This window comes from Arvicola amphibius, chromosome 5 (genome assembly GCF_903992535.2).
Source record: "Arvicola amphibius chromosome 5, mArvAmp1.2, whole genome shotgun sequence".
Lineage (NCBI taxonomy): Eukaryota > Metazoa > Chordata > Mammalia > Rodentia > Cricetidae > Arvicola > Arvicola amphibius.
The window spans coordinates 142287159-142297830 of NC_052051.1; the positions used below are offsets into that span (position 1 = coordinate 142287159).

At 38.8% G+C, this 10672-nt stretch overlaps 1 protein-coding gene across 9 annotated transcripts in view; it reads left to right on the plus strand.

Moving 5' to 3' along the window:
- Positions 1–10672, plus strand: part of Ldlrad4 (low density lipoprotein receptor class A domain containing 4) — a 334133-nt gene that overhangs the window by 316731 nt on the left and 6730 nt on the right. The window lies entirely within an intron of this gene.

Consider the following 10672-nt stretch of genomic DNA (forward strand, 5'->3'; position numbering starts at 1 on the left):
CCTTAGGATGAAGTCATTGTTTGGTTAAAAGGGGGCAAGGAGGGATTTCCCCTTAGAACCATGTGTCTATGGTCTATGCAGAGAATAGGTTGAAAATGGCTGAACATTGAATTATCTTAGAACTACCCCTAGACTTTGCAAGTGTAGGCATAGTTTGTACATACCATGTACATATACATGTTTAATAATTAAAAAAAAATTGAGCCAGGGTCCCAGAATGAAGCTCTGGCTGGCCTGGAACTTGCTGTGTAGATTAGGCAAGCCTTGAACTTAAAGATCCATCAGCTTCTGCCTCCCAAGCTTGGGTTAAAGGCATGTCCCATAATGCTCACCAATTATCAGAATTTTTAAAGTGTTTCAATATAAATGTAAAAATAACAAAACAGAGGTGTACAAAGATCACAGAACAATCAAATGTGTGGAGCCCAATGTTAGGTATTTGCAGTCAAACTAAATCAAGTTCTCTCTGAACTTCCCAATATCCACCTGTAGAAAAATAAAGAAGTCGTAGTGGTCTCCTTCCGGCCTACACAGACTCCATGTTGGTCTCCCTTAATGTAACTAATATAAGTATCTATATGCTAGAGATGAGCAATAAGATGCAGACATAGATAGATTTATTTAATCTCTGCCTAGCTCATAGTGTTGAGTAGAGTTGGACTTAGAATAAGCTTTAGGGGGAAGACATTGTCTAAGTTTTATTAAGAGGATCAACAGAGAATTCTAACCTAGAATCATTCAATTGGAGTTTTCCTGTTGCCACAATTTTACCACTACATCTTTCTTGTCATTCTAGTCAAGTTTTATATTTTATTATAGAACAAATAAAACTCATTTGTTTTGGACTTTGTCAGGTATTGAAATTTTAAGATAGTACGTTTTACCTTTAAGTACAAAATATGGTTTGATACCCATCAGTGGTTATATTATATACATTAATATATCAATCTACAGATGTAGCTATACAAATGCATATAACATTTGTCTTCTAGGAGATAATTTGGATAAAGGGAGATTTATTTAGAAGTAATGGGCTGTATTATGTCATTTTTATACTTGATGTGTCTTCTTTTATCCATATTTGGTTCCTTCCCCAGTCTTCTCTTCTCCTCCTCTCTGACTGGTTCCCTTCCTTCCCCCAGTAGCCTCTTCTATTCTTATCACATATATTCTATATCCCCCACTTCACTTCCATTAAGATTTTTCTACCCCCTCATGCTCCCTTTATAACTCCATAACTCTTCCCCCCCTAATCCCCCTCATTGTAAAATAGGTTCTTCATATAAGAACAAAACATGAAATTTCTGAGTTTGGTTTATTTTATCTCACAATGACTCGAGTTCCATCCATTTTCCTGCATACATCACAATTCCATTTTTTACCTGTTCAATATGTTTAATCCATTCATCTCTTGATGGATATCTAGGCTGGCTTCTATTCCCTGGATATTGTGATTGAGATAACAATAAATATGGATGTGTAAGTATTTCCTTGCTGTGTTTCCCTGGAGGACTTGGCACATGTTTGTAAGATCGTATAGCTGGGAACTTTGGTAGTTCTGGTTCTTCCATACCTTATATATCCACAAGTCCTGTCTTGTGGAGCAGGCCTTAAATTCAGTCATCAGGTAATTGGTTATCCCTGTAACATCCATGCTACCATTGTGCCAGAGGGCATATCTTGCCAGACCGCTTGTCTGTTTTTCTGTTAGTACAATGCTATTTTCTGTAGTATAACTTCAAATCTGGGCTGATGATAACCTCTGCAGTTTTTTATCGCTCGGGATTATTTTCGCTATCCGTATCTTCAAGTCCTAATATCCTCTTTTCCACTTGATCATTTTGTTAGCAAGGCTTTCCACGGAGCTTTCTATTTGCCTTATTAAATTTTCCATTTCACATTTTATTTCAGTTGGGCATTCAGAAATGCTCTTTACTAAACTGTTCTTTCATGTCCTGATTTTTTTCTTTGTGTCAGTCAGCAGATTGTGTTTTTTGTGGTCTTCATTCTGGCTTTTATGCATATCCTCTTTGAGTCAGGCTTGAGCATGTTTATAATTAATATTTTGAAACCATTAAATTGCCTTTCCAAGGGGAGATAACTATAGGAGGAGACATTCTGTCTTGTTTATTTCTGGTATTTGTGCTTTGCAATGGGTTTTAGGTACCTAAAGTTAGGTCATGTTTTCCTTTTGTTGTTGTTTGCTTTGTTTTGTGGGTTTTGGTATGGCTCTCTGCCCTACCTTTGCTGAGTAGGCATTTGGATCTCTGTTTGCTATTACCCCAAATTGTCAGATTGTGGAATAGCTGGTGTTTCGAGTTCAGTCTTGGAGTTACTAGGTGGTGATGTGTGAATGGGGTCCCAGATCACCTGAGGCTAGGGTTATGGCTTGCTTCTGAGTACAGAAACTAACCTTCCATAGAGTTAGAATGTTCTCACTGCAGCAGGTTCCCATAAATCTGTGGGAAGTTCAGTCAGTTCTGCAGGTGGTCCTAGGTAAAGGATTGGAGTCACTGTGGTAGTTGGTGGGGTGTGTAAGACTTGAGGTTCTCAAGACAGTGGGGATGGAGCTGCAGCAGATGTGGGGATTCCTACCAGGGGGTTGTGCTCAGACACATGCTCTTCAGGTGACAAGCATCAGGGCTTGAGTGGGGTCACTACCTGAGGTGTTCAAGAAACCTAGCCTTGAGGTGACAGGGGTGGAGTTGTGTTGGAAGTGGGGTTCCTATCTAGGGTGGATGTTACAATGCTATTTTCATTTGCATTTCCCTGATGGCTAAGGAGGTTGAATACTTTCTCAGGTATTTATTAACAAGTTCCTCTTTTGAGCAGTGTCCGTTCAATTGTTCACTTATTGATGGAATGACTTTCTTGGTGTTTATAGTCTAGATATTTCCAGTCTGATGTGGAGTTGGAAAATATTTTTTCCTGTCTGTGATCTGTATCTTCACCCTGGAACTTGTTTCCTCTGATGTGTAAAGGGTTTTTTCCCCTATCAATTCTTGGGATTATTTCCTTTGTTGGTGGCATTCTTTTTTTTTTTTTTTTTTTTTTGGTCTTTCGAGACAGGGTTTCTCTGCGGCTTTGGAGCCTGTCCTGGAGCTAGCTCTTGTAGACCAGGCTGGTCTCGAACTCACAGAGATCTGCCTGCCTCTGCCTCCCGAGTGCTGGGATTAAAGGCGTGCGCCACCACCGCCCGGCTTGTTGGTGGCATTCTTTTAGTAAGCCCTGCTTATGCCACCATCTATCTCCGCTTGTTTTACCTGTGTTTTCCATCAGCAATATAAAAATTCAGATCTTTGACCCATTTTAAATTGATTATTGTATAGTATCAGAGGTAGGGATTTTGTCTTGTTCTGCTATATATAGAAATCTAGTTTTCTCAACATTATTTGTTAATTTTTTTTCTCCAAGGAATGTTTTTTACATCTTTGTAGAAAACTGGGTGGCTGTAGACATTTAAGTTTATACTAGGTCCCCTAGTCTATCTCATTGATGCATATATACGTCTGAATTTGTGTCATTTCTTTGCTGGTTTTGCTGTATAGCTCTGTTATATAATTTGATATCTGGAATTATATTTCTAGCATTACTCTTTCTATTAATGATTGTTTTGCCTATCTTGGTTCTTTTATGCTTCCATATCAATATTAGGATTGCTTTTGCTAGTCTGAGAAGAATGCCATTGGGTTTTGGTGGACATTGTACTGGATGTGTAGATTGTCTTCAATAATGCAGCCATTTTCACGATAATAAGTCTGCTAGTCCGTGGGCAAGCAAAGTCTTCCTGTTGTCTAATGTCTTCTCTTCCTTTCTTTGCTGCTTGCAAAACTTCACTTTAAGTCAGATTTATGTAGTGGCACACACCTTTAATAACAACTCTTGGGAGAAGCAGCTCTCTAAATTTAAGTCCAGCCTGGGCTACAGAGTAAGACCCTTTTAACACACACAGACACACACACACAAACAAGCAAATAAATAAACAAAACCACTTTATTTTAGAAGTCCCCATCTCCTTTGCTAACCCTAGGTGTTTTGTTTTTATTTTGAAGCTATCGTGAATGAGATTTTTTCCCCACCCCGTGTGTTTCTTTTGGGGAAGTTCATTATTGATATACATAGAACCTACTATTTTGGTGTGTTGATTTTTGTATCCTGCTACTTTGTTGAAAGCATTTACCAAGTCTTAAAGGTTGCTTTGTGGAATTTTTTTATGGTCCTTTAAAATGCAAGATCATGTTGCCTGCAAATCAGAGTAATCTTAACTCTTCTTTCTTTCTTTCTTTCTTTCTTTCTTTCTTTCTTTCTTTCTTTCTTTCTTTCTTTCTTTCTTTCTTTCTTTCTTTCCTGTTTGGATCCCTTTACATCATTCTCTCGTCTTCACTGCTCCAGCTAAGACTTAGAACACCACATTGAACAGAAATTGAAAAAGTGAATACCTTGAATTCATTCCAGATTTTAGAGAAAATACTCCCAGTGTTTTCCCACTTCGTATAATGTTGGCTGTAAGTTTGTCTTATATAGCCTTTATTTTGTTGAGGTATGTTCCTTTCATTTCTAGTTTCTTCAGGGCTTTTGCCATGAAAGGATGTTGACCTCGTTAAAGGCCTTGTCAGCATCTATTGAGTTGATCATGTAATTCTGTCCTCAAATCTGTTTTGTGCTGAATTATACATCCTGATTTGCATTTGTTGAGCCAACGTTATGTTCCTGGCATGAAATCAACTTGGTCTTGCTGATGTGTTCTTGAATTTGGTTTGTCAGAATTTTGTTGAGAATTCTTCGCTATATGTTCATCAGGGAAACTAGTCTATAGTTTTCTTTCTCTGTTGTGCCCTTATACACTTTTGTTATTAAAGTATTCGTTGCCTTTGTAGGAGGAGCTTGGTAATGTTCCTTTCTTTTCTATTTTATGAAATAGTTTAAGAAGCACTGATGTTGGCTTTTCTTTGAAGGTTTGGTAGGAGTTGATAATAAGCCCATCTGGTCCTGGGCTTGTCTTTGTTGGGAGACATTTTGTTACTGCTTCAATCTCATTGGTGGTTATGTCTGTTTTTTTTAATCTTCTTGATTTAATCTTGTACATCAAATGTCTATAAATATAACTATTTTTTTCCTAAATTTTCCAAGAATAGAAGTTTTCAAATTACTTTTAATGAATTTCAATATTTTACTGGAATCTGTAGTAATCTGTCCTATTTCATCCTAATTTTATTTGTGTCTTATTTTTGTTTTGGCAAATTTAGTGATGGTTTTGTCTGTCTTGTTTTTTCGTTATTGTTTTAAACCACTCTTCATTTTACTGATTCTACGTTGCCATTTAATTAGCTTTTTGTTACACTGTCTTGGGGTTTGCGTTGCTCTGATTTTTCAAGAACTTGGTGACACGTCATTGGGTTATTTTTCTTTTATTTGTCAATGTAAGCACTCATAGTTATGACATTTCCACCGAGAACTGCCTCTCCGTATCCCAGATGTAAAAGTTAACCTGTGCTTTTATTTTCAAATGATTTTCAGAGCTTTAAATTTGTCTTCTTGATTTTTTTTTTAAAGGGCCGATTGGTCATTCCAAGAGTATGTTGTTTAGGGTTTGGAATGTGGCTCAGTCAGTGGAGGGCTTGCCTAGCAGTCACTCTGGCTTTGGTTCTCAGCAGTGAGTAATCCAGTGTCGTGGTCCACACCTGTAACCTCAGCGCTCGGGGCAGAGTGGGAGGAAAGTCAGGACTATAAGGCAGCATCGTGAACTTGACCCTTGATGGCCAGCCTGCAGAGGCAGGGAAGAAGAGATGGGAAGGGAGGGAGGGGAGAGTAAGGAGCAAGGAAGAGAGAAAGGAGAGGGATTTTTATGTGTTTGTGTGGGTTTTGTTTTTCTTGCTGTTGTTTTCTATTTTCATTGTACTATTATCTAATAAGAAACAAATTCTTTCAACTCGTTAGTGTTTGTAGCCTCCAGTGTGGTCTTTTTAGAGAATAGTGTGTATTCTGCATCTGTTGCATGAACTATTCTGTATTATCTGTTAAGTTCATCTGACTTGTGGTGTGCTTTAACACTGAGTCTTCTTTGTTGATATTCATCTTAGATGCTCTATCCAGGGAGGGAGTGGGGTATTGAAATCATTCAACATGGTATCATCATCTATGACTTTTTTGTTTTCTGAAATTAGGGGACCCCGTTTGGTCATATATATTTATACTTGTAATATCTTCTTGATTAATACCACATTATACATTATTAATCTTTATCTCTTCTAATTTTGGTTGTAAATCTGCTTTATCATATCAGAATAGCTATACCAGATTTTGATTTCCATTTACATGTCAAATTGACTTCAGCTCTTTGATTCTTGGTCTGTGGGTGTCATGTCTTTATCATTGAGGTGTGTTTCTTAGAGACAAGAGAAGTTTTGGTATATACACTTTTTATCTAGTCATCCAGCCTGTATCTCTTTATTAGGTTAGTTGAAGCCATTTACATTTAAGGTTATTATTAGGAGATATTTGCTGATCCCTCTCTGCCACTTTTGTTGTTAGTCTAGCTGGTTATTGTTGCTTCTCCCTTGTTTACCTATTCCTCTCATGAGTTTATTCTTTCCTGTGGTTTCTTCCCCCTCTGCACATAACATTCCTTTTAAGTCTCCTCTGTTTTTGGCTTAAAGATCAGAACTGCTTTGGTTTGTGCTTGCCTTGAGGATGTACTTACTTCTCTGGCAATCTTAAAGCAGCTCTTCTAGATATACCAACCAGCAATTCTTTACTTTCAGGGATTGAAATATATCATCCATGCTCTCTTGGCTTGTAGGGTTGCTGGAGAGGTCTGATGTTAGTCTGTTCCTGCCTTTGTAGGTGAGTTTTTATTTTTCCCATACAGCTTTTAATTGTTTCTTTACCTTGTATTTGCTGTCTTGGCCATAAAATGTCCTGGAGTTCTTCTCTGGTCATGTCTGTTTTGAGTTTTTAACGCCTGTGTTATTGTATGTCTGTCTTTCTCTAGATTTGGGGCAATTACTATTTCTTTAAATACCCCATGCATTTAGTGTTTATCCCAATGCTTTTTTTTTTCATTGTTTGTTTTCTATTCTGGGGATTCTTGATTGTGACCCAAAGTTCTTAGCCATTGCCATTCTTGTCCATTTTTTTTCTCTCGTTTATGTTTGAATGTAGTGTTTTGTCAACCTTGTTCTATATCTTTTTTTTCCTTTTGGCTTGGATGAGTTTATTGGTGAAGATTTCTATTGTGTCTTTTATTTGATCCCTTGGATTTTGTACTTTCATCATTTGTAGGTTTTTTTCTCTCCAAATCTGTTGACTTTTTTCTTCCTTCCTCCCTTCCTTCCTTCCTCCCTCCCTCCCTCCCTCCCTCCCTCCCACCCTCTCCTTCCTTTCTTCCTTCTTTCCTTCCTTTCTTCCTTCTCCTTTTTTAAAAACATATATTCTTATTTTCTTGTTCACTTTGCTGACTTCTCCCTCTGTTGCTGACTTTCCTCTCCAGGTTTTGGAATGAATAATATTCTTGTTTGTATTTTCTCTTACAAAAAAACAAAACAAAAACAAAGAAAAAACCCTCAAAATCTTCTTCTGGCGTTTTACCAATTTCCAAACCCTTGAGTTCAGCAGTTGCTAAATTATAGTCTTCTGTGGAATCTGGTTTTGCAGCTGTGCCTTTTCTTTCTTTCTTTCTTTCTTTCTTTCTTTCTTTCTTCCTTTCTTTCTTCCTTTCTTTCTTTTTTTTGCATGTGTGTATTTTTTCTTTGTTGCAGTGTGCACATCCTATTGGTTTGGATATCACTTCCATTGTAGGGGAGTTGTCTTATCGAGCAACCTATTCTTGAGAGCTCAATTTCCAGCACCATACAAAAAAAAAAAAAAAAAAAAACAAAAAAAAAAAAAAACAAAAAAACCAAACAAACTTGTAACAGCAGAAACAACATACTATACATGATATGGAAATACTCTTAACATTAATGACAGCTCACCAATATATCACCAAGTAGATCATATATAAGCTAGGTATGGTATGTGGCTTTTAATCCCAGCACTTGGGAAGCTGAGGCAGGTGGATCTCTCTGAGTTTGAGGTTAGTCTGGTCTACAGAGTGAGTTCCAGGACTGTCAGAGTTATAGAGACTCTGTCTAAGAAAACACACACACACACACGCATGCACACACACACGCATGCACACACACACGCATGCACACACACACATATATGATCATGAAGCTGAAAATAGAAAAACTATGGTAGATTGTGCTCTAGGTTTAAAGCTACCGAGTGTGGAAGTAGTAAGTGAATGAAGTGGAGGAGAAAGACAGGCAGAGGATAGAGCCAGAGGAAGCAAGATCAAACAAAAGGGTAAGAAGACAAGAGTCTTGTTGTTAAAGGACTGAAGGGCAAGAGATTGGGGGAGGAGAAAATAAGGATTTCTTAATAATGCATAAGTTCAAAACAGATTTAGATGTGCAAGGGGAGTAAAAAAAGTTTTAAAAACACTGTGAATGTTTAAGGGATGTCAAGATCACTCAGTGGGCAAAGACGCTTGCCTACAACCCTGATGACCTTGGAGTTTCACCCCCATGAACCCACATGGGATGAACAGACTGCTGAAAACTGTTTTGACCTCCACATGTATGCCATGTGTGAGTGAGAACATGTGCTCATACATATAATATGCAAATTTAACAACAAAAAACACTGAAAGTAATATAAAGTAAAAATACTATTAAATATAGAGTGGCGAAGGGAGGAACTAGAACAAAAACAGACATAAGGAAACCAAAGGGAGGACAAAATAGTATTCAGTAACTGAAAGATGCATAAAAATGTTATCATAAAGTGAATATCTCTTCATTTATTAATAATCATTTTATTATAAAATAAAAATAGGTGAGTGTATGAAGGGGAATAATAAAAACATAAAACATTTAAAGAATACAGTACAAATAAAAGCCCTGCTATGTGTGAAGCACAGAAGGAACCATGGCTAGTAAGACGGGTAAAGAGCCCGCTGTCCAGCCTGATTCCCAGAACCCACGTGATGCAATGAGACCACATTCCCGCAAGCTGTCTTCTGGCTCACTTTTACATATGTGCTGAGGTCCATGTACCCCCCTCACACAAGTAAATAAAACATATAGTTTTTGGCTGATAAAAGAAATCTCAAAGGTGAAGAAAAGGTGTGGTGTTGGAGCATGTTTCTGGGCCGTTGGAAACTGTAGACAGCCATGTCTTAAATGCATGGAGTCGGGGGCTGTTGCCTTGTTTCTGTTGCTGAGTCTGTATGGTCCGAGTGTATGGCGTCCGACAGAGCTGTCTTTATTTTGTTGGTTTTCCTTTACTTGCCAGGCGTCTCTGGTGTCTCTACTTAGCTTTGCAGTGGAGGGTTGGGCAGGTTGGACCACCCTCTTGAGACTCCCTGACCACCATCCTAGGTTGGCTGATGTTCTAGCTGGGGGTTGTCTTTCCAGTGCTTTGAGGAATTTGGGCAGCAGTGCGGAGGTCGGCACAGGGGAGCCTGTCTTTCCACATTCAAAACCTCCTGTTCATCACCCTGCTGGAGGTTGGCAGCTGGTCGTTATCAACTACACCTCTGGAACTTCAGAGTTCTCCAACTTTCTAGCAGCGAAGGGGAAGAATTTAATTCATTTACTGGCCTCATATTCAGAACTATTTCATTCCAAGGTTATTCTCAATCCGAGATGCCTGTTTCAAGCCACCCAGGGAGAGAGGATCTCCTTCTGTATACATCATGGCATGAGCCAAGCCTCATGCGGCCATCCCCCCTTTGGCCTGTCAGTGTGTCAGTGCCTGTCCATCCTGCTGTTCTCAGCCACTTCTCTGGGTCTTCCCTCATCCAGGGCCTATGTCAGGCCAAACTGAGCTTTGCTGACCTGCCACTGCTCCTCGGGGGTAGCTCAGTTTTTAGCAATAGATCCTATCTCAGTGTGGTGCCTAGTGCTGCCCTCTGAGTCCTAAAGGGTGACAGAATGGGTTTTTCTCTGCCACTGATCTGACTGCTTACGAAATCGTTGGCTCATTAAAGCCTGGGATTGGAGGGCTGAGGGTGCAGCCTTGAGGGTAGGATTGCCAGTCTTTCTCCTGCTTACCTTTTGAAAATAATTTCTGCGTCTCTCCCCTGCCAGTCAGGGAACTGAGGGGCTGAGGCTATGTTCAGCTTACTTCTCTGTGTTGCTTCTTCCCCCTCCCTCTCTTGACGTCCTTTGTGGATTTCTGATGTGTTTCTGTCTACAGTAATGTCGATTTTCCCTTATGCTGGCTGTCTCTTTCATCTGCTCATATAGAGGCAGCCTGTACTACCATTTTACCAAGAAGACCCCAAGAGATGTGTTTTAAAGAAAGTATATGCTTTAATTTGGGGGAAAAATCTACAATTATATTTGAAATTTTCACATTAATAACTAAAAATAACTGTAGCAAATGTGTACTGAAATAACTGTGAAAGTCTAGAAATTCAAAAGAAAGTCACTTTTCTTGTTTATTTACAAAAGTAACCTCAGAAACTCCTTCTCACTTTGCTCAGTCATGGGTTCCAGAGCTGTCTGGTCCCAAGAAAACAAGAGGCTTGTCCTGTCTTGTCTTCTTTTTATGGGTAAAGCCTCTGAGGTTTGGATGAGGTCACCTGTGTCTTGGTTCTCAGAGCCACAACATAGAATCATGC